Source organism: Dromiciops gliroides, chromosome 2 (genome assembly GCF_019393635.1).
Source record: "Dromiciops gliroides isolate mDroGli1 chromosome 2, mDroGli1.pri, whole genome shotgun sequence".
Lineage (NCBI taxonomy): Eukaryota > Metazoa > Chordata > Mammalia > Microbiotheria > Microbiotheriidae > Dromiciops > Dromiciops gliroides.
This window is the reverse complement of record NC_057862.1, coordinates 307,216,912-307,243,938: the sequence shown is the minus strand read 5'-3', so window position 1 is coordinate 307,243,938 and position 27,027 is coordinate 307,216,912. Positions and strand designations below refer to the sequence as shown.

The 27,027-nt window shown below is 41.1% G+C and overlaps 1 pseudogene; it reads right to left on the bottom strand.

Annotated features, from left to right (window-relative positions):
- Positions 1 to 1,936: 1,936 nt before the first annotated feature.
- The window catches only part of LOC122743549, a 106,511-nt pseudogene continuing 81,420 nt past the window's right edge, over positions 1,937 to 27,027 (bottom strand).

Genomic DNA, 27,027 nt, shown 5'->3' with positions numbered 1-27,027 from the left:
TAGTGGGTCTGAGACCAGGTGTGATAAAGTCAATGCTCACCAGTTAAAGCCCAGAATCATTCTACTTCCTGCTGGAGGTGAAGATTAGAAATAAGGTTAGTGTGGGATGATCTACCCCTGATAAAGCCATGTTGGCTTTTAGTGGTTGCAACTTCCATTTCTAAATGCTCATAAAGCATCTCTTCAAAATTGGGTTCTAGAATTTTGCCAAGAATAGAAGTCAAGTAAGCTGATGTATAGGTTATAGACTCCATCCTCTTTTCCTTCCTTCCTCCTCTTCTCCCATCCTTCAAGACCTTTCCGAGTCACATCCCCAATCCTAGGATTCCTTTCCCATTCACCATATAGTGCTCTCTTACCCTCTGCTTAATTATCTCTAGTTTCCATTCTCTGTTAACCCTTCTTGTTCTTTATTTTCTAGGTCGTTTTCTTTGGAAGAGAAAATAGAAGCAAATTAAAAGCTTAGTTGTTCAGGTTTCTTCTGTCATATATTCTCAGCAACCCATTTACCAAAGCAGTGATTCAATTCCTTCTTTGATCCTGCTCTTGCCCTAAATATAGTGGGGTGGTTTTTTTAAGGCTTTTTGTTCTTCCCAGCATTCCTCAATAGCTTTGGGGCATTGACTTTCACAGTGCTGCCTATTTTTACTGGACTATATTATTCTTTTATATTCCTCTTCAGTTACTTGCCCTTTCTTCCATCTTCTGTACTTTGTCTTTTTCAAAATCTGAGATGGGTTTTATTGAAATTTTTTCAATTGATATTCATTAATGACATTGGTCTGTGGTTCTCTTTCTTTACTTTATCTGACTATATTTGTCTCATCAAGAGTATGACTGTTTTCTTTCCAAGTTTTTGAGAATAATTTGTTTAGGATAGGCAGGGGTGTGTTGGAACCAGTATGAACCAGCTCACTGGGGCCAACTGTTAAATTTTCAGTGTGAACATTTACACCTTTGAAATTGGAGAAGTCTATAAATCTATTGTTTTGTTGGTTATCTAGACTTAAGAAAGTGATAGAGAAAATGTTAAGATTATACTTAAAAGTATATCATTGGGGGGCAGCTAGGTGGTGCAGTGGATAGAGCACCGGCCCTGGAATCAGGAGTACCTGAGTTCAAATCTGGCCTCAGACACTTAATACTTACTAGCTGTGTGACCCTGGGCAAGTCACTTAACCCCAATTGCCTCACTAAAAAAAAAAAATTAAAATTAAAGTATATCATTGGGTACTTTTTTCCCCCCTGGAGAGGCCATTCTTAAACATTTGCTAGCACACTGATTAATATAGGTATCAATTATCCTTGAAAAGTTTGATACCATTTGCCCATAAATCCATTTGAACCAGTTGATTTTTAAATTTTTTTAAAGGACAATTAAAAACTGAAACTAAATACTGTATGATTACAATAAGTAAGCCTGACCCTCAAAGAGGAGCTATGAGAATATACCTCCCTCCATTCTTTGAAGAGGTGGCAGACTATGGATATGAAATTTTGCATATATATGCAGACATAGTTACTGTGCTGGTTATTTTTTTTTCTTGTTTTTTTTTGTTTGTTTGTTTTTCAGGGCAATGAGAGTCAAGTGACTTGCCCAGAGTCACACAGCTAGTGTCAAGAGTCTGAGGCCATTTTTGAACTCAGGTCCTCCTGAATCCAGGGCTGGTGCTTTATCCACTGCGCCACCTAGCTGCCCCTGCTGGTTAGTTTTTAAAACAGATAGTTTTCCTTTTCTTCTTCTTTATTATAAAGGATGGCTCTCTGAGTGGGGGAGGAGAGGCATATACTAGGAAATGAAAGTAATATAAAACAAAGTTGATCAATGAAAAATTTTAAATTAACATAAAAAAATCGTTTGTTTTTTTTTTAAAGGTAAACCAATCATTTTATTTTCCTCTGATTAGTTCAGGAATTTTGATAGGCAGATAGATCTTTACATTGGCTTTGGAAGGGGTCTGGGGGCAGCACCAGCAGGTCTGAAGCGGGGTGGGAGTGTCCAATCCTTTCGTGCCTCACGAGACCGATTCCTCACTACCTTGCTGTGGATTGCGCAGCTCACACACAGTAATGCAGTTTCACATAAAGTTTGGGGAGCACATAAGAGTCGAAAACACTGGCCTCAGAGATGTCCCTGACGGCCGCTGCTTCCACGATGTTGCGGATGACGAACTTCTTGATGGCCTTGACCTTGGGCACACAACGGGCACAGTTGGTGCCGCGGGTGGGCTGCACTTGGCTGCAGCCCTTCTTGGCGTGCCCGTTGTTCCTCCTCTTCTTGGTCATCTTGTAAGTCAGAAGCTGAAAAAGAACATAAAAAATCTTAGTAGACCTCTAAGTCACTAGTGCAACCAAACCAGTTTCTTTAGGCAGCTCCCCATTCTCTGCTTCATTGGAATAATTTCTACTTAAGTCTTCAGAATTTCATTTGAGAATCAACCCATCATCTGACAAGCATTTATGAAGCACTGTGCTAGCCACTGTGCTGGGTATTGAGGAAAGCAAAAATGAGAGTTTCTGCAGTCAAAGAACTTAACATTCTATTGGAGGAAATAACGTGAAAATAAATATATGTGCACATACATATATATGTGTGTGTAGGTGTATGTATATATATACACATACACCTCTTCCCCATAAGGTTAAAAATCTGTTGAGAAAAAAAAATTGTCTTAAGTGTTTCTGAAACAATTGCTATATGAGAATTGATTAATTAAAGGATGTGGGGAGAAGAAAAATAAATAAATATATGAGAAATAAATACAAAATAAGTGTAAGGGAGTCAAATATGATGTACTTAGTGGGGCAACTAGGTAGTTCGGTGGATAGAGTGCTGGGCTGGAGGAAGACCTGAGTTCTAATTCAGCCTCAGACATTTACCAGTTGTGTGACTCTGGGCATACAACTGTTTGCCTCAGTTTCTTCATCTGTAAAATGAGCCACAGAAAGAAATGACAAACCACTACAGTATCTTTGCCAAGAAAACCCCAACTGGGGTCACAAGGAGTCTAACATGACTGAAATGACTGAAACAAAGAAGGAAAGGAGTTAGTGGGGGGAGGTACTAGCAGTTGGTGGGATCAGGTTTCCATTCCTCTTGGGGTGACTCCTCTGGCAATTTTTTTTTTGCAAGGCAATGAGGGGTTAAGTGACTTGCTCAGAGTCACACAGCTAGTGTGTCAAGTGTCTGAGGCCAGATTTGAACTCAGGTACTCCTGAATTCAGGGCCAATGCTTTGTCCATTGCGCCACCTAGCTACGCCCCGCTCTGGCAAAATTTTAGTCCATTTGACACCTCTCCTTTCTCTGAACCCTTTAAAACCTGTTCTCACAAATCTAAGTTTCTCCTTAGACTATGCCTGACTTCCTTCTCCTTCTCTATTATGTGCTTGGGAATGGAATTGTCACTTCCCTCTAGGGTTCTCATCAGTTCTACTTCACAGCCTATTCTTCCTGGTTAGTTAGAAGCAGCTCCAGAATAGCAGTTGCCATTGCTATTTCTTCCACCTCTCAAAGGATGAAATTACCATTAAGGCAAGACCAGAATTATCAGCTGCTCTGCTTGTGGCAGAGAAACCTGTAGTACATCCAGATTGTCAAAAACCCTCCATCTCCATATTTTCCTGCCTGTGTGCCAACTTTGTGGTCTGTTTCTCTAACTCCTCATCTAATTCTCCTTGCTGTCTAGGTGGTCTATAGTGTATTCCTGCAATAAAAGTTTGGATTTATGCCTCCATTAATCCTTGCCCAAATGTTTTCCATCATGTTTCTACCAATGCCAGTTTGCAGATTTCCTCACCTGTGCCACAATGTAAGTAAGGCAGCCTTTCTCACCTTGGAGTGTGAGTTTCCCTGGGAGAGTACTTCTTTTCCCATTTGTATGCTGGTCTATAAGAGATTATTCTCCTATTATTCCTTATTTATAAGGAAGGAGAACTTATAATGATCCTACCACATAGTTTTCCCTAAAAGACTTCACTACCATGTTGATCCAACATTGAGTGGAGAATTCTAGTTCTTTGGTCTATTGATCTTTTTTTGTTGTTGTTGTTTTTTTGTTTTTTTTGTTTTTTTTTGTTTTTGCGGGGCAATGGGGGTTAAGTGACTTGCCCAGGGTCACACAGCTAGTAAGTGTCATGTGTCTGAGGCCAGATTTGAACTCAGGTACTCCTGAATCCAGGGCTGGTGCTTTATCCACTGCGCCACCTAGCCGCCCCTTGGTCTATTGATCTTAGTGGAAGTTATTTTGCTACTGTGTTTCAATGAAATGTTTAATATTTGATTTATGGTTCTTCCTTGGTCTGTGAGTAGTCTTCAATGAATTGAGATCTATATTTTCTACCTGTTTAATCTGGGTAACATTATGGCAAAACCCTATTCCTGCGTGTATGCATACACACACAGTGCTGCTCTACCACCTCTTTTATTTATTTTGGTCCTTTTGAATAATGAATACCCTTCTAGGACCATACTCTTTTTTTCTGTTTGTTTTTATTTTTTGTGGGGCAATGAGGGTTAAGTGACTTGTCCAAAGTCACACAGCTAGTGTCAAATGTCTGAGGTTGGATTTGAACTCCGGTCCTCCTGAATCCAGGGCTGGTGCTCTATCCACTGTACCACCTAGCTGCCTCCTAGAACCATACTCTTGTCATGGGTCCCATCCCAGCTAGTCTTAGCATAGTCTTTAACCTAAGAAGTAAAATATGCTTCCTTGCATTATCCCCTGGTTGTCTTGGACTGTTTATTGCCCCATTCTTTGTGCATTTGTATATAGACAATGAAGAACATGGATTTTATTACTAACTCTTTTCATAAATAGAATTTCCCATGAATTACTGGTCCTCTATTCTGCTAATATTCTTTTTATGTTGTCATCTACTACCCTCATGGCACTAGGTTTGGCAGAGGTATATGAGCAGTTTTCTCTGCCCTCCTCCATTTTCAGTTTAAAGTTCTCTTCATTAGATTTACAAGTCTCCAGACAAATGTTTTTATCACCTATTGCTAGGCACACCTCATCCCTGGCTAATAGCTCCTTAATTCCTATATTTTAAGCATATTCCAGAAATCCAAATTCATTTCTCAGATATCATATTTTTTTCTCAAAAAATAATTTAACTGGTACCTTTTGTTTATATATCACAGTCATCCCCAAATATGTCCTTCCCTAACTCCCCTCTCAAAATGATCACTACTTTGAAATTACTATTGTTATTAGACCTGTTGCTAGATATAGAATTATATCAGAAATTTGTTTTCTTCATATCTTGATAACTATATTTCAGTATAATTGATTTCTTTTGTAATTCTATGTATTTTACTCTGTGTATAGAAGGGGTCCATAGGATTCACCAAACTGTCAGAGGGGTCTGTAACATGAAGAAAAGTTAAGAATATAGCTGTAGAATATTGTTTGCCACACCTTTTTCTTTATTTCTTTTTTTTTTTTTCAGTGAGGCAATTGGGGTTAAGTGATTTGCCCAGGGTCACACAGCTAGTAAGTGTTAAGTGTCTGAGGCCGGATTTGAACTCAGGTACTCCTGACTCCAGGGCCGGTGTTCTATCCACTGTGCCATCTAGCTGCCCCACCACGCCTTTTTAATCCTTCATTAAGAATGCTATTTACCCATTATGCATGTGGGCAGCTAGGTGGCACAGTGCATAGAACACTGGCCCGGAAGTTGGGAGGACTTGAGTTCAAATCTGAGCTCAGATACTTATTAGCTGTGTTACCCTGGGCAAGTCACTTACCCCCAATTGCCTTAAAAACATCCAGGGCTGGGGCAGCTAGGTGGTGCAGTGGATAAAGCACAGGCCCTGGAGTCAGGAGGATGAAAGTTCAAATCTGATGAGCCCTATGGGAGTAAGTGGCAGAGGTGAGATTTGAATTCAGGTCCTGTGACTCCAAGTTCAGTACTCCACATCATACCATGATGTGCACTCTGTTCTCCATCTAAGCCCTGGATAATCTCTCTCTTTCTCTCTCTCTCTCTCTCTTTGGTGGGGCAATGAGGGTTAAGTGATTTGCCCAGGGTCACACAGCTAGTAAGTGTCAAGTGTCTGAGGCCAGATTTGAACTCAGGTCCTCCTGAATCCAGGGCCGGTGCTTTATCCAGGGCCGGTGCTTTATCCACTGCGCCACCTAGCCGCCCCCAGGATTCTTCCCTTTCTTAAAGCAACGTTTAATTCTGGAGTCCCCAAGCATGCTCTTTCAGCTGTGTTCAGGAAAGAAACTAGAAGAGGTCCCCATCCATGAGAATATTTTATTTTTTGAGAGAGAGGACTCTCCCCATTATTAGGTTTTGCTTTTATACTGCTTTCTCAGTAGTGGTTGGAATAGCAATAAGAGGGCACCTCTGTCCTCACATGGACACACCTGTACAACAACCAAGAAAGTTCCTCCAGTAAAATTTAAAATTTAGTTAAATAACAAAGAGGGTCTTGGGGCAGCTAGATGGCACAGCGGATAGAGCGCCAGCCCTGGTGTCAGGACGACCTGAGTTAAAATCTGGTCTCAGACATTTGATACATTAGCTGTGTAACCCTGGGCAAGTCACTTAACCCTCATTGCCCTGAAAAAAGAAAAAAAAGAGAATTACACCCTCTAGCACACAAGCAAATTAGAATAAAATAGTCTTTTATTTGGGGCACTAGAGAAAGTTGACCAAGAGAGAAGTCACTGGCTTAGAGATCACATGATTGTCAGAAATGCATTTCTCTTCAAACAGAAGAAAGACCAAAGCTTTTATATGTGGTAGATGGGGTGGACAGATGGGGTGACCATCTGACTGTGGAAAGTTCCCTTTGGGAGTGGGGGAAGCTGGAATGAGGGGAGGTGGTCCTGACTTCTGGAGTTATCTCTGCCTCCTGGCTCAGATCAAGCAGCAGCCACACCTAATGGGTTTATCTCTCTTTTTTCTCAAGGTGTGTCTGTCCTTTAGTTTAGCTGGAAAGTTTAAACTTTCAAAGTCCCAAATTCCTTGATATGTCCCAACCCCATAATAGTCCCTTTTCTATTTCTTCTTGCAAAACGTCTAGATTTACAATACTAGAGTCAAAATGTGGCCTCTCTCTCCACTGTCATAAATGTAGGAATAAATTTGTTCTAACCTTTACATTTCCTCTCCATTTTTTCATGTCTGTTCTCTTTTCCATTTCAACCTTATGAAGCACCTCCTCTGGGCTGTCCCTTTTCCAGTTTGGAGTCAAAAGTTGGGTCTCCTGGGAGATGACTACCTCAGAGTGAAGGTGCTTTTTAGATCCAAACTCCTAAAATTTTAGCTTCTGAATGTCCAGTGATATATTAACTCCATTAATCAGCCAAAGAACACAATTAGCTCAAAGCAAAGGAATTTATTGAAATGGTAAAAACCATAAAACATTCCCCCCTAACAATTTCGGGCACACTTTCTTATAAATACAGACAGTATCAGTAGGAAGAGTGTGTGTATATGTATATGTGTATACATATACATACTTGCACACATATCACTAGTAGAGAGGCACAAACATAGGAAATGAACATGGCCAAGGCAACTTATACCTTCTGATATCTTTTTTCTTCTCATGGTATTAATGCTCAACCTCAGTGTTTCCCTAGGGGCAGTATATCTGCTAGCCGATAAACTCCACTTAGGGCTGTGGGCTCTCTTCACAATTCAATTCCATAGTTGGACCTCTCTGAGATTGCTCTTCCAGAATCTGACCACTGTTGCATCTCCTAAGGAGTAAGCTACTTTGCTGATATTGATGTAGGAGGCAACAAAATAAAGGGGAGGGGGGGTGTTAACAGAAAAACCCAAGACCTGAGCTCCAATTTAGATCTGAGCTCTAAGAGAGATTCAGACCCCAGTTAATGGATAACTTAAGATTTGAGTCTTCATTAATACAAGTCAGAGCCTAGGTTCCCGTTACCCACATTAATCAACACCCATAACAAGAACATAAAGAGGCAGGTCATAGAGGCCTTAACTTAACAATGATACACAGCCAGGGAATAGAAATTTTTTTGTTTGTTTGTTTTTTGTTTTGTTTTGGTTTTGGTGAGGCAATTGGGGTTAAGTGACTTGCCCAGGGTCACACAGCTAGTAAGTGTGTAAAGTGTCTGAGGCCAGATTTGAACTCAGGTCTTCCTGAATCCAGGGCCGGTGCTCTATCCACTTCGCCACCTAGTTGCCCCAGGGGAATAGAAATTCTAACTGATAAATGAAAATATTTCAAAACTAGGCATGGGAATGAAAAGGAGACACGCTCAGAAAAGGCCAAATTTGTCCCCAGATTCACCTTATGACCTGTAAACCCCAAAAGCACACCTCCACAGAAAAAGGTACCAGCCTTGGGAGTTGGCTCAAGCCTCCAGGAACTCCAAATTAGGATAAGCCCTCCCTTTACCTCCTTAAATGGAGATTATTATAATGAGACTCATAATCAATTTATCCATACTAGAAATCTAACTGTCTTGACTTTCCCTATTCAAGAGACACCTCCATGATGCACTCCCTGTGGTCATTCACAGTATTGCAATAAAACTTGGGAAAGTGAGTCACTGAGTCTTGTAATTCTTTTGGAACAACTCCTGATCAATTTGATCCTAAATCCATCCCACATCATTTGGCACCCAACATGATCAACTGTGAATGATTTAGCTATTCTCAGCAATACAATTGATGTAGGAGGTAAAGAAAGGGTTAATAGACAAACCTAAGACCCAAGCTCTAATTGAGATCTGAGCTCCAAGAGTGGCTATAACTTACAGATCCTGGTTCTGAAAGGGATTAATGGATAATTTAAGACTTGGGCCCTCATCAAAGTCAGGGCTTAGATTCTTGTTAACTGTTACCTGGAGGTCTGGCTCCTATTAATTACCCCCATTAATCACCACCCACAACAAAACATAAAGAGACAGGATACAGAGATCCTAACTGATAAATGTTAATACCCAGAAGTTAGGCCTAGAAAAGAAAGAGATCAAAAACACAAAAGACACTCTAACCTTGGAAAGTTAAGGTATGTTTTTATAAACATGCTCAGAAAAGGCCAAATTTGTCCCCAGATTCACCTTATGATGCATAAACCCCAAAAACACATCTCCAGGGAAAGAGGTAGCTGCCTCAGGGGTTGGTTTAGGCCCCCAGGAACTCCAAATTAGGATAGGCCCTCCCTTGTACCTCCCTAAAGTGGAGATTAGGATAATGAGACTGATAATCAATTTATCCATACTATAAATATAACTGTCTTCTCTTTCCCTACTCAAGAGATACCTTTCCATTTTTCTGGTACTCTCCCTATGGTCAACAGTCTTTCAATAAAACTTGGGAAACTAAGTCACTAAGTCTTATAATTCTTTTGGGATGACTCACGATCAATCTGATCACCTTAATTCCATCCCACATCACAATGATGAAAGACAATAATGATAGAGTCATGAGGAAAAATGCTATCCCACCTCCTGAGATAGAATTGATGGAGTCTGAATGCAGATCAAAGCATACTTAAAAAAAAACAACAACTTTATTTTTCTTGTTTTTTTTTTCCTTTTTTGGGGGGGAGGTATCTGTGTTCTCTTTTGTAACATGACTAATAAGGAAACATGTTTTGTATGACTGCACATATATAATCTATATCGAAGAGCTTGCCTTCTCAAGGGGGGTGGAGGGGAAGGAAGGAAGGAAGGAATTTAGAACTCAAAAATTATAAAAAATAAATGCTAAAAATTGTTTTTACATGTAATTGAGGAAAAAAATTCTTAAAAAAAAAGCATCCATAGCTGGCTTTCTAGAAATAGCTCTCTCTCTAATGACTTTAGCAACAAAGCCTTTTTTTCCCTGATGTTCCTATCTAGGGGACAAAGCCTAGGCAAGGTGGAAAGGGCCTGAGAAGGTAGGATGGATCTAGCTCGGAGGCTCCCTCCAGAGGTGTGCCCCTAGCTGGAGGGAATAAATCTATGTAAAGTACTATGTAAATGTTGATTATCATTTAGAGAGAGTACAGAGCTGGCTAGCTAGCTTTTTAAAAGCCACTGGGAATGTGGTTGATTGTTCGGCCTACCAATGGATAGCTGCCCTATAATTCCATCAAGCTGATGTAGGGACTGCTTTATTCTTCCTAAAGGAACAATCAAGTATAAATACTTTATAAATAAATATAAATACTTTAGCCTTTCTTTAAGAGCTTTGAATGGGCCACTCCCAGTTATGCAACCTTTAAAATCTGTCAGTAGGCCACTCAGGGTCCTTTACAAGCAGCAAAATGAACCATTCAAAATCTGAGAGATCTCCTCAATCTGTTCAGTTGTGTCCAACTCTTTTTTTTTTTTTTTTAGTGAGGCAATTGGGGTTAAGTGACTTGCCCAGGGTCACACAGCTAGTAAGTGTTAAGTGTCTAAGGCCGGATTTGAACTCAGATACTCCTGACTCCAGGGCCTGTGCTCTATCCACTGTGCCACCTAGCTGCCCCATTGTGTGTGTTTGTGTGTTTGTGTGTGTGTGTCCAACTCTTCTTAACCAACTTTGGGATTTTCTTGGCAGATACTGGAGTAGTTTGCCATTTCCTTCTCCAGTTCATTTTATAAATGAGGAAACTGAAGCAAACTGGGTTAAGTGACTTGCCTAAGGTTACACAGCCAAGAAGTGTCTGAGTCTGCATTTGAACTCAGGTCTTCCTGACTCCAGGCCCAATGCTCTATCCACTGTGCCACCTAGCTGCCCCATGTATGCTGTATCTATTTGAGTCTGACACCACTGTACTACTACCATGCTGCTTGTTTTTATAGGATTTATTATTTTTTTCCTATAAGTTCCCCCCCAATTATCAAGCATTTATTTTTTTGCCCTCCCCACTGGCGGGAAAGGGGAAAGGGGAGGGAGGGGGGAAGGAATACAAAACTCTTGCTTTTAAGTAAAGCAAAGTAGCACCCAGGTCCTTGCCTTCATTTTTCAGAGAGCATGAAGTATCAATATTCTTCTTGGGGGGAAAGTGCTAGAGGAATCTTTCATCCCCAGCCAAGTATGCAGAGCTGAGATTCTTTGGCTTCTCTCCAAAAGTCAATAAAGAATACAATACTAGCCTTATCTTCCCAGAAAGACCCAAGGGCTAAGTTGACCCTGCTGAGATTTGAACCTGTGGCCTCGGTTTGGCATTTCAGGTCAGATGAAAACTGATACTGATATGACTGATGTTCAGTCAGTGCAGCTCCACCAGCTATGTGGAGTGCGAGCCTGTCTCTGGCTGTGAGCTCCTCAGACCCTGGGAGAGAGCATCTGTTTCGATGTTGTCATTCCTAGGAGCTTCCTTCCCCCTCCTCCCCCACCCTGTCAGTTGCCAGGAGATACAAGAGCTAAAAAGGAAGGGTGGGGGGAGGGAGACACACTGCATCATCCACTAAGGTTGTGGGCAACAAGGGTTTGTCCCTCTGGTCCAAGGTCACCTGAAGCCAACCTCTTTCATGGATGGGTTTTACTTACAATAAAACGATGGTGAGTCGGACCAATAATGACAGATGTACTCAAGTGTTCATTCTTCACAGTTGTTATTTAACTGTTAGGTTATTTAACCATTTGGATCTGTTTACTAGATCGCTTCTCCCCCCCCACTCCCCCCCCCCCCCATTTCATCCCACTCTTCCTATTCTTCAACATCAGGCTCCATGGGCTCTAGTTCAATTCAACAAATATTCACTGGGTGTCTATTAGTTAGAATGGTAGGGCCCAAGTACTCTTGGCTCAAGAACTCACTTCTCTGACTACACATGTATAACCTATGTCAAATTACTTACCTTGTCAATGGGGGGAGGGGAGGGAGAGAATTCGGAATTAAAATTTTTTTTAAAGAATGTTAAGGGGCAGCTAGGTGGCTCAGTAGATAGAGCACTGGCCCTGGAGTCAGGAGGACCTGAGTTCAAATCTGGCCTCAGACACTTGACACTTACTAGCTGTGTGACCCTGAGCAAGTCACTTAACCCCAATTGTCTCACCAAAAAAAAAAAAAAAAAGTTAAGATTGTTTTTACATGTATGTAACTGGGGAAAAAATAAACTATTTTTTTAAAAATGGTTAGATTTGTTCACAACTTCACCAGCAGTGCATTATTGTCCCTATTTTTCCATATCCCCTCCAACGTTTAAGCAATTTAATTCTCATGCATATTTTAAAACCATAATAAAATGTTATGACAGCTGTGGAAGGAAAAAAACAACAACAACTTACGGCTCCTTTTAAAGATAGCTTCACAGAATCATGGATCCAGAGGCAGAAGGGACCTCAGAGGCCCTCTAGTTTAACTTTTATCATTTTACAGATGAGGAAACTGAACTTTGGAGAGGTTAAAGGGATTTTCCCAAGGTCATACAGCTAGCAAGTATCAGAGGTGGGATTTGAACCCATGGCCTCTGACTCCAGGGCCAGTGTTCTAGATATTGTATTGTGTGGGTTTCTTGTGCCCCAAATCCTCTCTTAAGTCCTTTTTAGTGTCCTTCCCTCTGTCTAACTCTGCCCGCTGTTCTTACCTCAAACTCCTGGTCCTTTCATTTCATCCTAGCCTCCCTAGGGATCCTATATCTATCCCTTGCATCGCTATGACAACATCTCCCTTCTTCACATCCTTCCACAGACTCTCAATTGCTTTCCACATCACATTTACCTCCTATCCTTTTCCTCACAGAGTTACCACATCTCCAGTTCTGAAGAAATTATTTCTTTTATCTCCTTTGACTCCTACTTCACCCCCAAGGCATTTTTTCCCACCATAGTCCTTGAACCTAGAATTATTTTTTTCACTTAACGAGCTTTTGTTCCATCTTCAAAATCCTCCTCAGAACTTGCTTCTTACAAGTCCTTCCTGTGCCATTTGTTAGCTGTGTGACCTTGGACAAGTGACTTTATTTTTCTGGACCTGTTTCTTCATCTGTGAAATGAAGGTCTTTGGCTCAATGATCTCTGAGGCCCCTTCTAGCTCTAAAATTCCATTCCATGGTACCTTCTACCTTTTCTCTTTTCATCCTTCTCCACCATCGTTTTCACCCAGTATCCTACACACGTGCATGTGTGGGTTTTTGTGGGTTTTCCTGTATATAACTTCTTTTTTACCTCTCAATGACTGATAGTGCTATCGGTCATCTGTTGGCCACAATCAAAAGATTTGTCTGTCTAGATCTCCCTGTTTTCTTAATATGTTTCAATATAGTTTAGCTAGCTATTAGACTTTCCTATGGGATGTCATCCAGTTATCTGACCTCTGGCCCTTGGCCAAGACACTAGGATCTAGCCAATATAGGCATCCTGCCATTTGTTCCACTGCCACTTGCCCCTTGCCACCAGGAGCAATGCCCTTCTGGACCTCAGAGATTCTGCACCACGCCCACCCTAAGGAAGTGAATCAATTCTGCTTTGGAACTGGTCCTGGGGCAGAACTGCCCTGGCTACTGATTAGAAGAAGGTGAGGTAATCAAATCACATTTCAACTCTGTAACCAGCCAGGCCCCAGATTAAGCCTCATCCCATTTAGCCATCCTGCCTCTAGCCCCTGATCAGGACATTGGGAACCTGGTCAGCACATACACCTGGGCATCCGTGCCTCTGGAGCCCTCAGACACAGCCTCTCCTGTTTACCTCATATATCTGTGACTCAGGCTGCCCAGGCTGAAGCTTTCTTCCTTAGCCTCCACTCTCAGAAACCTCATAAACTGTCCATGTCCACCCTATCCCCATTCCACTCTACCATCCCCTTCCTTTATGTGCTCTGGAAACTGATTCTATTGTTGACAAAGTGTCTTTCCTATTAGACATCTTCTCGTGTTCTTTTCATCTCCTAGCAGGTAACAGAAACCACCCAGCTCCCCTAGCAGACACCCCTGGACAATCTATCTAGGCCTGGTTACATACCCTTTCTCCTGCCCCTCTAACACACTGGTCCAGGCAAGGGGAGTAGGCGTGATTTTGTTATTCACAGCAACTTCTAGGTCTTCCTTCCCCTACCACTCATTCTGCTACCTATTCTCCTTGGAGGTTAATCCACATGAATACATGACCCTCTCTATGTCCCGGTGGCTGTTATCTGCCAGCCCCCAGGTCATTCTCCCTCCTTTCTCAAAGAGATGAATAATGGGGCTAACAGTCTATGCTCCAACCCCTGCCCTTCACTTGGGGGTTTCATATGACCTGTTAATGTCCCTTCATATACCTTTGGTTCACTAATCTCCTCAACCCCCATGATCTTTCAGTTCAAACATTTGCTCCAGCTCAGTCACACACTGGGTTGATATCATCATCATGCATAAATGGTCCATAGCCACTATCCATACTCTATATGTAAAGATGGCTCAAATATTCTCCTTGGAGAAATGAATAAAAGTTAGAACATGGCTTTGGGTTTTGCTTTTTTTTTTCTGGTAAGTTTTTTGTGGGGTGGGCCAAATGAGGGTTAAGTGACTTGCCCAGGGTCATACAGCTAGTAAGTGTCAAGTGTTTGAGGTCACACTTGAACTCAGGTCCTCCTGACTCCAGGGCCGGTGCTTTATCCACTGTGCCACCTAGCTGCCCCTGGATAGAGAGGTTTCTAAATGTTTCCTATCCTTCCACCCCTTCCTAAGACTTTTCTCCTTCCTCGCATCAACCTCTACCCTCTCGTTTTGCAGATGAAGAAACAGAGGCCCCCCCAAATTGGTGTGAAGTTAAATGACTTGCCCAGGAGCTCACAGGTAGCAAGTGATAAAGCCAGGATATCCCCAGGCTCTTCCCTGTTGCCTACAAACATAATAATAATAATAATAATTGCCTATAAACATAACAACAACAACAACAATAATAATAATAGGGTTGGTTTTTTTTTTAGGCAATGGGGGTTAAGTGACTTGCCCAGGGTCACACAGCTAGTAAGTGTCAAGTGTCTGAGGTTGGATTTGAACTCAGGTCCTTCTGAATCCAGGGCCGGTGCTTTAACCACTGTGCCATCTAGCTGCCCCCAATAATAATAATAGTTTAATATTTATATAGGGCAGCTAAGTGGCACAGTAGATAGAGCACCAAGCCTGGAGTCAGTTAAACCTGAGTTCAAATCCAGCCTCCAGATACCTTCTAGCTGTGTGACCTTGGGCAAGTCACCTAACCCTGTTTGCCCCAGTTTCCTCATCTGTAAAATGAGCTGGAGAAGGAAATGGCAAACCACTCCAGTATCTTTGCGAAGAAAACCCCAAATGGGGTCATGAAGAATCGGACACAACTAAACAGCAACAGCAAAAATACTTACATAGCACATTTCTATGTGAGGCACTATGCTAAGTGCTTGACAATTATTATCTTATTTAATCCTCACAGCTCTGGGAGGTAAGTGTTATCTCCATTTACTGATGAAGAAACTGAGGTTAAGTGACCTGCCCAGGGTCACATAGCTGGTAAATGTCTGATGACAGATTTGAATTCAAGTCTTTCTGACTCCAGGCCTAGCACTCTATCCACTGCACCACCTACCTACCTACCCTAAATTTCCTCCCTTTTGTGTGTGTGTGTGTGTGTGTGTGGCAATTGGGGTTAAGTGACTTGCCCAGGGTCACATAGCTAGTAAGTGTTAAGTGTCTGAGGCCGGATTTGAACTCAGGTACTCCTGAATCCAGGGCCGGTGCTCTATCCACTGTGCCACCTAGCTGCCCCGCTGTCCTCCATTCTTTTTTTTTTTTTTTTTTTGCAGGGCAATGGGGCTTAAGTGACTTGCCCAGGGTCACACAGCTAGCAAGCATCAAATGTCTGAGGCCGGATTTGAACTCAGGCACTCCTGAATCCAGGGCTGGTGCCTTATCCACTGCGCCACCTAGCCGCCCCCTGTCCTCCATTCTTAAAAACAGACAAATGAAAAAAAAAGAACCCTACTTCTCTTAACTCCACTATTCCTTCAAATTATTGTCCTATATCTTTCATCCCTTTCGCAGGCAAAGAGTCCTAGAAAAAACTGCCTGTACTCCCTGCTTCCACTTTCTTATCTCACACTCATTTATGAACCCCTTGGCTTCACTGTCTGCCTTCACCCTCCGCCACTCAACTGAAACTGCTCTCTCCAAGGTCACCCATGACCTTTTTATTGCTAAGCACCATTACCTTTTTTCAATACTCTTACTTCTTGGCCTCAGAATCATGGATTTTGAAAATTGGAAGGAACCTCAACAGATATGTAGTCTAACCCATGCACAGAGGGAATCATCAATAAACATGCCCCTGAAGCATTCATACAGTCTCTGCTTGAAGACCTCCGAAGAGGAGGGAAGGGAGAAAGAAATAAACATTTGCTAAGCTCCTACTATGTGCCAGGCATTGTGCTAAGCACTTTACAAACATTATCTCATTTGATCCATACAACAATCCTGGGAAATAGGTGCTATTATGATCCATGTTTTGTAGATGGGGAAATTGAGGCACACAGAGGTTAAGTGACTTGTCCAAGGTCACACATCTGAGGTTGGATTTATTTTTTTAGAGGCAATCAGAGTTAAGTGACTTGCCCAGGGTCACGAAGCTACTTAATGTCTGAGGCCAGATTTGAGCTCAGGTCATCCTGACTCTAGGGTTGATGCTCTATCCATTACATCACCTAGCTTTCCCTGAGGCTGAGTGTGAATGAATTCAGGTCTTCCTGACTTCAGGTCCAGCTCTCTATTCACTGTGCCATCTAGTCTTCTTGGAGCTAACCAGCTCTCTAGGCCAACCCATTCCACTTTTAGACAGCCCTAATAATTAGAAAGTTTCTTCCTGATATCAAGCTTTTTTGCAAATTCAACCTATTGATCGTGGTTCTGCCCTCTGAAACCAAATGTAACAAGACTATTTCCTTCTCTACATAGTAGTTTTTTCAAATACTTAAAGGCAGCTGTTATGTTTCCCCTGACATCATGCTGGTGGGGGTTGGAGGTGGCAGAGTGAGGACTTCAGGCTAAATGTTACCAGTTCTTTCTTTTACTTCTATTCCTTTTTAAAAATATATTATTTATTTTTAACATTCATTTTTATTTTAAAAATTTGAATTCTGAATTTGTTCCCACCCACCCATTGAGAAGACAAGAAATGGGATATAAATCGATCCTTATATGACATGGACTCATAGTCCTTCACCATCCTGGCTGTCTTCCTCTGGGCACTCTCTATCTCTATGCAAATGACCCCCAAATCTACTCATTCACCTCTCCTCTCTTTCCTAACCCGGCTTGCATTTCCAGCTGTTTCTTATGTGCTTCTTGTAGCAGGTGACAATTGAATTGTTGGGCAGGAGGAAGAGAGTGGGCTATATTGCTTTTAGCAAATCACAAAGATCTCTTAGTGCCCCAAGCTTATCATGAAAGCCAAGCTCCATCTTTCTTTCTTTCTTTCTTTCTTTTTTTTTTTAGTGAGGCAATTGGGGTTAAGTGACTTGCCCAGGGTCACACAGCTAGTAAGTGTTAAGTGTCTGATGCCGGATTTGAACTCAGGTACTCCTGACTCCAGGGCTGGTGCTCTATCCACTGCACCACCTAGCTGCCCCATAAGCTCCATCTTTCTAATACCAATATTCCACTAATTCTTCTGAATGGCAATGAGAGAAGGAACATCAGTATCAGGGAAAAATAAAAAACAAATTATTGCCCATAGGGTAATGGGGAGGCCCATGGTGGATGTGGGCAGGCTGCAACATATAACTAGTGAGGAGCTTGAAAAACAGGAGTAAAAGATATCATTAAGGAGGTGTATGATAGGAAGAAAAGATGGACTGCTTACAAGGCAAGAGCAAAGAATGACAGGGGGACTGCCAGAATGCTCCTGTGGTACACCAGCAACATCAGGAGAAAGGGAGGAAGGCCTTCAGCATGCTGGCTGGAGCCTCTGTGGCAAACTGACAGGAGGATGCAGGTAAGAGGCACATAGGATGGGGAGTCACAGAGGGGTTGTGATTTGCCTCATTAGAAGGAATTCTGAAATTGAAGAGATAAGACATTCATTTGATCTTTTGTGTATATCTTGTATTTATTTATCTATGAATATGTTCTATTGGTATAGTGGATAAAGTGCTAGGCCTAGAGTTAGAAAGACCTGAGTTCAAATCTGGTCTTAGACACTTACTAGCTATGTAACTCTGGGCAAATCACTTAACCCTATTTGCCTCAGTTTCCTCATTTAAAATGAGCTGGAGGAGGTAATGTCAAATTATTCCAGTATCTTTGCCAAGAAAACTCCAAATGGGGTCATGAACAATCAGACATGACTAAAACCATTGAATAACATCAACAATGTTCTATTCCCTGGATAAAATGTAAGCCCTTTGAGGGCAGATACAGTTTCCCTTTTGTATTTGTATTTCCAGCAAACAACATAGTGCCTGGCTGTAATAGGCACCTAATAAATGCTTATTGATTGATTGGTTGATCTTTGTATTACCTGGTTACCCTAAGCAGGGAGGAAGGCAATGGATCTGTCCTGCAGAAAGGCATCAGTTTTTTTTTTTGAGGCAATCAGAGTTAAGTGACTTGCCCAGGATCACACAGCTAGTGTCTGAGGTCAGAACTGAACTTGGGTCCTCCTGACTCCAAGCCCAGCACTCTATCTACTGTACCACCTAGATGCCCCTATGCATCAGCCAATAGTCTTAATGAAGGTAGGGTATTAGCATCTCTCCTACTCTCAGGCTGACACTAAGTAGCATATCAAAGGGGCTTCTTGGTGGATGGATAGAGTGATTCCTTATACTGCAAATGCAGAGTTCTATATATTCATAGACAGGAAATCAAGAAAGCCAGGTGAGAACTTGTGTACCAATGAAGCTTTGGGACTATAGTACTCCCGGATAACTTTCCTTGTGTGTCTATAAACCCCTGTGCTGTGTGTATACTTGAGAAAGTCCCGTGCAGTGGTCTGTGCTTTGCTCTTGGGCATAGAAAACACCTAAGGGATGTATTACAGTTACTATGTGACCCAGAGTTGGCTATAGCTCTACCCTTGACAAGAGCTGAGTCCTTTCCTCTTCTCTTGGGTTTACCCATGTCAGAGTTCCAGGGACTCTGGAGGGGAAAAAACAAAGCTTCAGGACCCCAATATGTGCCAACCTGGCCCACAGTTAGCAAATAGCAGTTAACCGACATGTTGCTCAACAGGCTAGCAAGAAGTGGTATCAAGTCATGCATCATTCAAAAGTCAATTGCGGGGGCAGCTAGGTGGTGCAGTGGATAGAGCACCGGCCCTGGAGTCAGGAGGACCTGAGTTCAAGTGTGACCTCAGACACTTGACACTTACTAGCTGTATGACCCTGGGCAAGTCACTTAACCCCCATGGCCTCACCAAAAAAAAAAAAAAAGTCAATTGCATCAGGCCAAAGGTGCAATTCATTTATTTTTCCTCAAAAGTACCTTGATTATTTCGGGGGAAAAAAAGGCCCTTCAAGTCTGACCTGGGTTCTCTGCTTGTGGTCTCAATTCCAGTGCTTTCTCTCCATTAATTATTTCTTATTTATCTTGGATGCAGCTTGCTTTGTATATATTTGTTTGCCTGTTGTCTCCTCCATTGGATTGTAAGCTCCTTGAAGGTAGGGACTGTCTTTGGCCTCTTTTATCCCCAGCACTTAGCTCAGTGCCTGGTGCATAGTAGCCACTTAATAAATATTAATTAATCAATCAATTCTCAACAGGGTATACTCCATACCAGGCATCCCCATTTTCAAAGGGATCTCAATGGGTAGCAGCTCTGTTGCCTGATTGAGTCTGGGGGAATCCATTCGGAATCTGCCAGCCTACTACAAGTCAGAGCCCTGAACAGTAAGTGCCATTCCTTTCCCTTGGCATTATTTGGTGTTAAAAGGGGTGCCTTGTCATCACACTTCCACCCTGTGTACATAGGTGGCATGAAACAAATTCAGAAAGCACTCTGGTGATGTCAACACTCTCTGTTTACTATGGCAGGCTCAGCTTTTTAAGACTAAAGTAGTACAGAGAGAGATCTCAGCTGACTCTCATGAGAAAGGTCTTTATTTCTTTTAGGAAAGAAGCTTCTACGTCTGTCACTCTGAGGCAGAGCTGTAACTAGGAATGATTTTCTTTTCACCTGGAGAAAAAGCAGTTCTGGGCAGGGGTGGGTGGGAGGGGAGTCCATTGGCAGGGGACAGTCTGACTGGGTGCAATAGTGCCAAGAGAAGGGGGGTATCATCCTCTACCTATAGAGAATTGGGCTTAGGATTTAGGGGAGGAAAGGCTGGCCTGACAAGAGGGACACTGTAGCAACATGCCCCCAAGGGTGACAGGTGGGGTCAGGAACATAGTGTGAGGCAATGCTGAACTTAGAGTCAGATCCCCACTCTGCCAGGTAGTTGTCACCTGTGTGACCCTGGGCAAGGGACTAACTAACCTCTCTGGTCCTTACTTGCCTCCATGATCTCTAAGGTCCTTTGCAACTCTAGAACTATGATCTTATGACCCTGTGACATGTGATGCAGAATAGTAGAAGCAAGAGTTGTGGACAGCAATCTGAAGACATGCAAAGTCCCACCCCAATGACAGTGATCTGGGGGAAAGCCCTGATTTCCTGGTTCTAGTTAAAGCTCTGCTCTGAGGTATCTTCTTATTCAGTGGTGTCAAACTCAGATAAAAACAGATCCATTCAGGCCACATAGTGACTGAGAAAAACACAAATTAATGTGCAGTATTATGTTTTTATTTATTTTGTTAAACCTTTCCCAATTACTTTTTTTTTTGTGGGGGGGGGGGCGCAGGGCAATGAGGGTTAAGTGACTTGCCCAGGGTCACACAGCTAGTAGGTGTCAAGTGTCTGAGGCCAGATTTGAACCCAGGTACTCCTGACTCCAGGGCCGGTGCTCTATCCACTGCACCACCTAGCTGCCCCTCCAATTACATTTTAATCTGGTTCAGGCCCTATTCTCAGTTTTGTTGGCTACTTGTAAATTTGACACCTCTGCAATTATTATTGTTCAGTCATGTCCTACTTTTCATTACCCAGTTTGGGGTTTTCTTGGCAAAGATCACTGGAATGGTTTGCCATTTCCTTCTCCAGCTCATTTTACATGTGAGGAAGACAAGGTCAAGGGACTTGTTCAGGGTCACATAGCTAGTAAGTGTCTGAGGCCACATTTGAACTCAGGTACTCTATCCACTGTGCCACCTAGCCAAATTTGAACTCAGGTTTTCCTGAGTTTAGGTCCAGCACCCTCTCCACTGTGCTACCTGGCTGACTTCTTGGTACTCATAACAACCATAGTTTATGTTTATGACAGAAGAATGTTTGATTTAACCATTATTTTAGGTTAAATTTATACCTCAAATATCTAGACACATGTGCCCAAAGTTTAGCCAACAAGAAAAATGAACTAAAAGTCATAATAAAAGGAGACAGATTTAACTTAGTAGGTACCACTGAGACTTGGTGGGATGGAACCCATGTCTGGAATAGAGTAAAAATGAAATTGGTAAGATAACTTTGTCTTATAAATAGAATCAAGGATCAGAGGGGGAAACAGTAGAGTAAAGATCAATAGTGGGAGAAACAGAAATGATTTTGCCATCAGAGTACACAATAGACCACCTGGACAGAAAGAGGAAATAGATGAGCAGTTCAGGAAATAGACCAGAACCCTGTATTAAGGGTTAAAATTCTAGCTAAACTGTCTAAAATATCTAATGAGTGGTCGCCAATAAATTATAAGCTTTAGCAAGAGTTAGACTTTTAAGCATTTATTAAGGAGAATAAGAATTTGGTAAAGAGAGAGAAAAAGGCCTAGATTTCTATCTATTAAAGGGAGAGCACATTTCTAGCTCCCTTCTCCACCAGAGTCCAGAGGAAAGAAGCGCGAGACTGAGCGCCAGTCTCTTCCTTCCTCCTCCCACTAGCCCGCGTCACTTCCTGACTCCTGGTCTTGCCCTCAAAGACCTTCCCTTCATGGGCAGAACTCCTCTACAGTAAGTATCCAGCAGGTGGCGTTATTCCAATCGTTACAGTCCCCCCTGTTGTTCCTCAAGAAACAAAATGTTTCCTTGACGGAACAGTAAAAACAATATGATAACTATTGCTAACTAATAATATGTGAACAACAATATAGAAAAGGAAGAGAGGAAAGTTTTGTCCAGAGGGGCGATTTTTTTTGTCCTCATGAACCGACGCTTTGACATTAGTCTTGCAAAGGGAGGGCCTCTGCAGAGAATACATGTTACAGATGGTGTATATTATAACAGAAAGAGAAAAAAACCAACAAAAAGAACAAATCAAAACTGTTCATTTAAAGTCTCTGAAAGTCTTTTCTCAGATGTCCTCTAGGTGCAGTCGTGGAATGGAAGTCTTTTCAGGGGTTGATGTGTGGATGCTGGTAATCAGCCAGGAAAATTTCCTACAAAATTGAGCTTAACACAACTTTAAAATAGCTTTGTCAATAATCAAATCAAACAATGAAAGTTCTCAAAAACATGTCTAAGGGAATTCAGAATCTTAGTTGTTACACATGAAACATATAATAAAAAAAAAATTGAACCATTCTTTAAAATTATAATATTACTATAGTCCCCCCCTTATGGAGGGTAATTGAGAAGATAATTGCTGCGATATTAATTATTAAAAATAATTTTTTATCTTTGTTTCATCACTTTTTGCATCATCTGCCTAATTATCCTCATGCCATTATGAGAAATTAAAAAATCTAATATAATTGGTAACAGGTGTCAAGGCCAAATTCAACACTGTATTTATCATGACACCTGAGATAATTATGGGGGTTACCATAAAAGAACAGAGAAATGATGGGATATGAGCATTCCCACACTTGAGCAGTATGTACTGCCCATACAGTATGCCAGGCTTAAAAGAGGTGGATGGAATATATGTCCATGCCACCGAACATATTGGAAGAAACTGAGTCAGACTTAATCAGATGCATGGGATTGAGATGTCCATGGCATCAGGCATATAGGAGGGAGCATAGAAGCCAGGTGTAGAAGTGAGATGGGTGGGATCAATACTTCCAGCCATCTGTACAATATTGTGGGGAAAAATAAAATAAAATATTAAACCAAGAGAATCCAACCTCAACATTTGTCAAAAGCCGTTCCCTTGGCCATACCTTGACTTCATGCATGTCTCCCCTCATGTGTATTCCTCTTGTGATTGGATGGCATCTTGGCCAACTGGCATCTGATAACTCAGAATAAAGGCAATTAATGTCTTAAATGATAAGTTCCCATAATCCAAGTCTCATATGTATTTAAAAATTGAGGATAATAAATGATTGCAAAAAATGTGAATACATCTTGACTCAGAACACAATATATAATTATGCAACAATTTCAAATAATACCCCTTTTTTAAAAACTTAGTATACAATTACTTTTGTGAAAAATCTGAATATATTTAAATACAAGTTAAAGCATAACAGAATCTCAAAGAACTTTTTTTTTTTTTGAAAAAAGAAAACTTTTACAAATGTTCCCCTCTTTTTTTTTTTTTGGGGAATATGCTTATCAAAAATAATACTTCTAGAATCAATTTACACTTGCCATGGCAACCAATTTGCCAGGGAAATGCTTTAAAGAGTTTGATCAAATAATCAGTTGAGGAAAAAAATAGCAAAAACAAATAACTCAGAATATGGGAGCACAATACTCCTAGAATTAACATTGTATTATGAAATCAAAACCATGTTTCAAAATTAGATAGATGAATGAATAGAAGAAAATACACGTGGAATAATAAAAGACAATGAAATTCAAACTAGGGAAATCTAAATGAATATGAACTTAATATTAATAAGAGTATTACAAAATATAAACTTGATCGCATGACTATAAAAAGCTTTTACAAATATTCTCCTTGTTTTAGAAACTAAGTATAAGACACAATCTCAAAAGCATTAAAATCTCTATGAAAATAAACCTATACCATTAATTCCAAAATGTATATGTAATAGCATAGAAATCCTATGTAACCTCTGAACTGACATTAATAATCTGAGTGAATTCAGAACACTCTTGATTCCGATATCTAAAATCCCCAATACTCATATCAATACCTTGCTGCTTACTTCTACATTTCTGTAAAATATATATCCTTCCATGCCAAAAGAAGCATTGTCTTGAACTATGTTGATGGTTGTCATTCTCATTCAGCTTAAGTTTTTCTTCTTTAACCCCTCTATATTGTCTGTCAGTCTTTTCACCATACAAATGCTTTATAAGATTACTAATTAAAGACAAAAGCAGGTTAGCAAAATTATGAACAAAACGAGCATATCTGGAATTTAAAGGGCTTTCTAAGGTTGTCTCAGAAGCACAGCCAGGCTGGGGAAGGGCTGAGCCTGAAGCTGCAAATGTAGTTAGAGAAAGTTGCGCATGAGCATTAGATCTCTGGACTTTCCAGGCAGGGGAAGCAATGGGCTTGGCCATGGGAGGAGTAGAGGGTGGGGTCTGGAGAGGAGGGGAGGGACCAGAGCAATTTGAATCAGACTTGATTTGAACTCAGGCCTGGATTCCTCTTCCCCCACTTTGCCTCCAGGTGCTAGGGGATTAAAAGCTTCTAGAGGGTGGGTCATTGCCTCCAGGCATGCAAAATTAGAGCAACAATTAGTGTTAGAACTGGGAAAAGCTGCGGGAATCTCTACAGGTTTCTCTGAAAAAGCATGGTTGGGAGAGGGAGAGATATTTCCTTGTGTGAGTAAGTTGCTGGCTCTTTTAACAAAAATAAAAAGAAAAATAGAAAATCCACAAAAACAAAGCATTAACATGATCTTATCTCCCATTTGTCTGGTTAAACAGACTAAAATCAAAAATAGGATAATTAGGGAGTTTAAAAGGTCCATTCGAAAAAATTTAAAGGAAAACACAGCCAGTACACCAGTACTTAGCAGTTTAAAGGGTAGGGGAAATTTCTTACCCAACCGGAAGATCAGAAGTGAGGTTCAGCTTTCCTCTTCGTGGTCAGCCATCTATTAAGGGTTAAAATTCTAGCTAAACTGTCTAAAATATCTAATGAGTGGTCGCCAATAAATTATAAGCTTTAGCAAGAGTTAGACTTTTAAGCATTTATTAAGGAGAATAAGAATTTGGTAAAGAGAGAGAAAAAGGCCTAGATTTCTATCTATTAAAGGGAGAGCACATTTCTAGCTCCCTTCTCCACCAGAGTCCAGAGGAAAGAAGCGCGAGACTGAGCGCCAGTCTCTTCCTTCCTCCTCCCACTAGCCCGCGTCACTTCCTGACTCCTGGTCTTGCCCTCAAAGACCTTCCCTTCATGGGCAGAACTCCTCTACAGTAAGTATCCAGCAGGTGGCGTTATTCCAATCGTTACACCTGGTAAAAGGTAAAATGCAGTAGTGATGGGAGACATCAATTATTCAAACATCTGCTGGGACTCTCTGACAAAAGAGGAATAAGTAATGACTTTTTTGGCATTATCCTAATAATAATTTCATCCTTTAAAAGGTGAAGGAAAAAGGGGAGGAGGAGGGAATTCTATTCTAGACCTGAGTCTCACTAATGGGGAAGAATTTATTGCTGAGGTAAAAATGATACCTTGAGGGAAAGTGACCACTCCCCGCTAGAGTTTGTGATGAAGAGGAAAGCTAGATGTAATCTGACATGCACTCTAGCTTTTGAGAGAACAGATTTCAATGGCTTCAAAGGAATAATGGGTAAAATACCATAGATTAATATTCTATAGGGAAAATTAGTTGACTAAGGATGGGGAACTGGCAAGAATGAAATTCTGAAAGGAACAAGTATAGTTCTGAAAGACACAAAGGGAAACAATTCTGATGAGGAGAACCAACAGCAGTTTTCTGAAGATACCAGATACCCAGAAAACTAAGAAGTCAACTGATTTTTAAAAAAAATTTTAGCTTATATATTTTTTTCTTTTTCTTTTTTTCTTTTTTTTTGGTGAGGCAATTGGGGTTAAGTGACTTGCCCAGGGTCACACAGCTAGTAAGTGTTAAGTGTCTGAGGCCAGATTTGAACTCAGGTCCTCCTGACTCCAGGGCCGGTGCTCTATCCACTGCACCACCTAGCTGCCCAGCTTATATTTTTTAAAGGACATATACAACAATGGAGATTTGAAGTTTCATATACAATCTTCTCTTTTTTTCATTCTGTATATAGAAATGCTCATTGTGGCTGGTATTTGTTAAAATGTGTTAAAATAATAAGAAGAATAACTAACATTTAAATATTATGTTTCAGGTATGGTTACACACATTTTTTAAATGTCATCTCACAACAACCCTGGGAGGTAGGTGCTATTATTATCCCCACTTTAAAGTTGAGGAAACTAGGCAAGAGATATTAAATGACTTGCCCAGGGTCACACAGCTGGGAAATGTCTGAGGCTAGATTTGATCTTATGTTTTCCTGCCTCCAGGCCCAGCATTCTATCCACTGAGTCACATAAGGACAGGTAAAAGGGATAAATGAGTGTGGCATGGTCCTGTAAGAATAGTATTAGGCATGCTAAAACTAAGAATGAGCCAAGAACCACAAAAGGGTTTTATTTTGTTTTGTTTTCAGCTCTATTGTGGGAAAGAATAGGATCAAAGAATAAATGGTAGGGCTCTCCTTGGGGTGGAGAGGATGAGAACTGACAATAAAAAGAAAATGAGGCAGGTTCCATTCTTATTTTGCTTCTGCCTCCTCTGCCTCTACAGATGACCTGGAAATGGCAGAACAAAAATGGATAATGAAGTCATCCCTGTGATAAGTAAAGGAAATAAGCAAGAGAGCACCCAACCTATCCTTGCTGGATTCAAGTCTCCTATCCAACTGATTGGTATTCTTAGATACTAAAAGCACTGGTGGATGTGTGAGTTACTGTCTTGTATTTGCAAGACTGTAGAGAAAGGGGAAAGTACTCCAGGATTGGAGAAGGGGGTAAATGTATCAATTTTTTAAAAAGGTGATAGGCTTTTTAACTTGATTCTAATTTCTGAGAAAATTCTATCAGGGATCAATAAAGAGATGGTTAAGGAACATCTGGAAAACAAAATGGTGACCATCAAATGGTTACTATTTTCCATCAGCCCCTCTGCTTGATTTTGACTCCAGGGAACA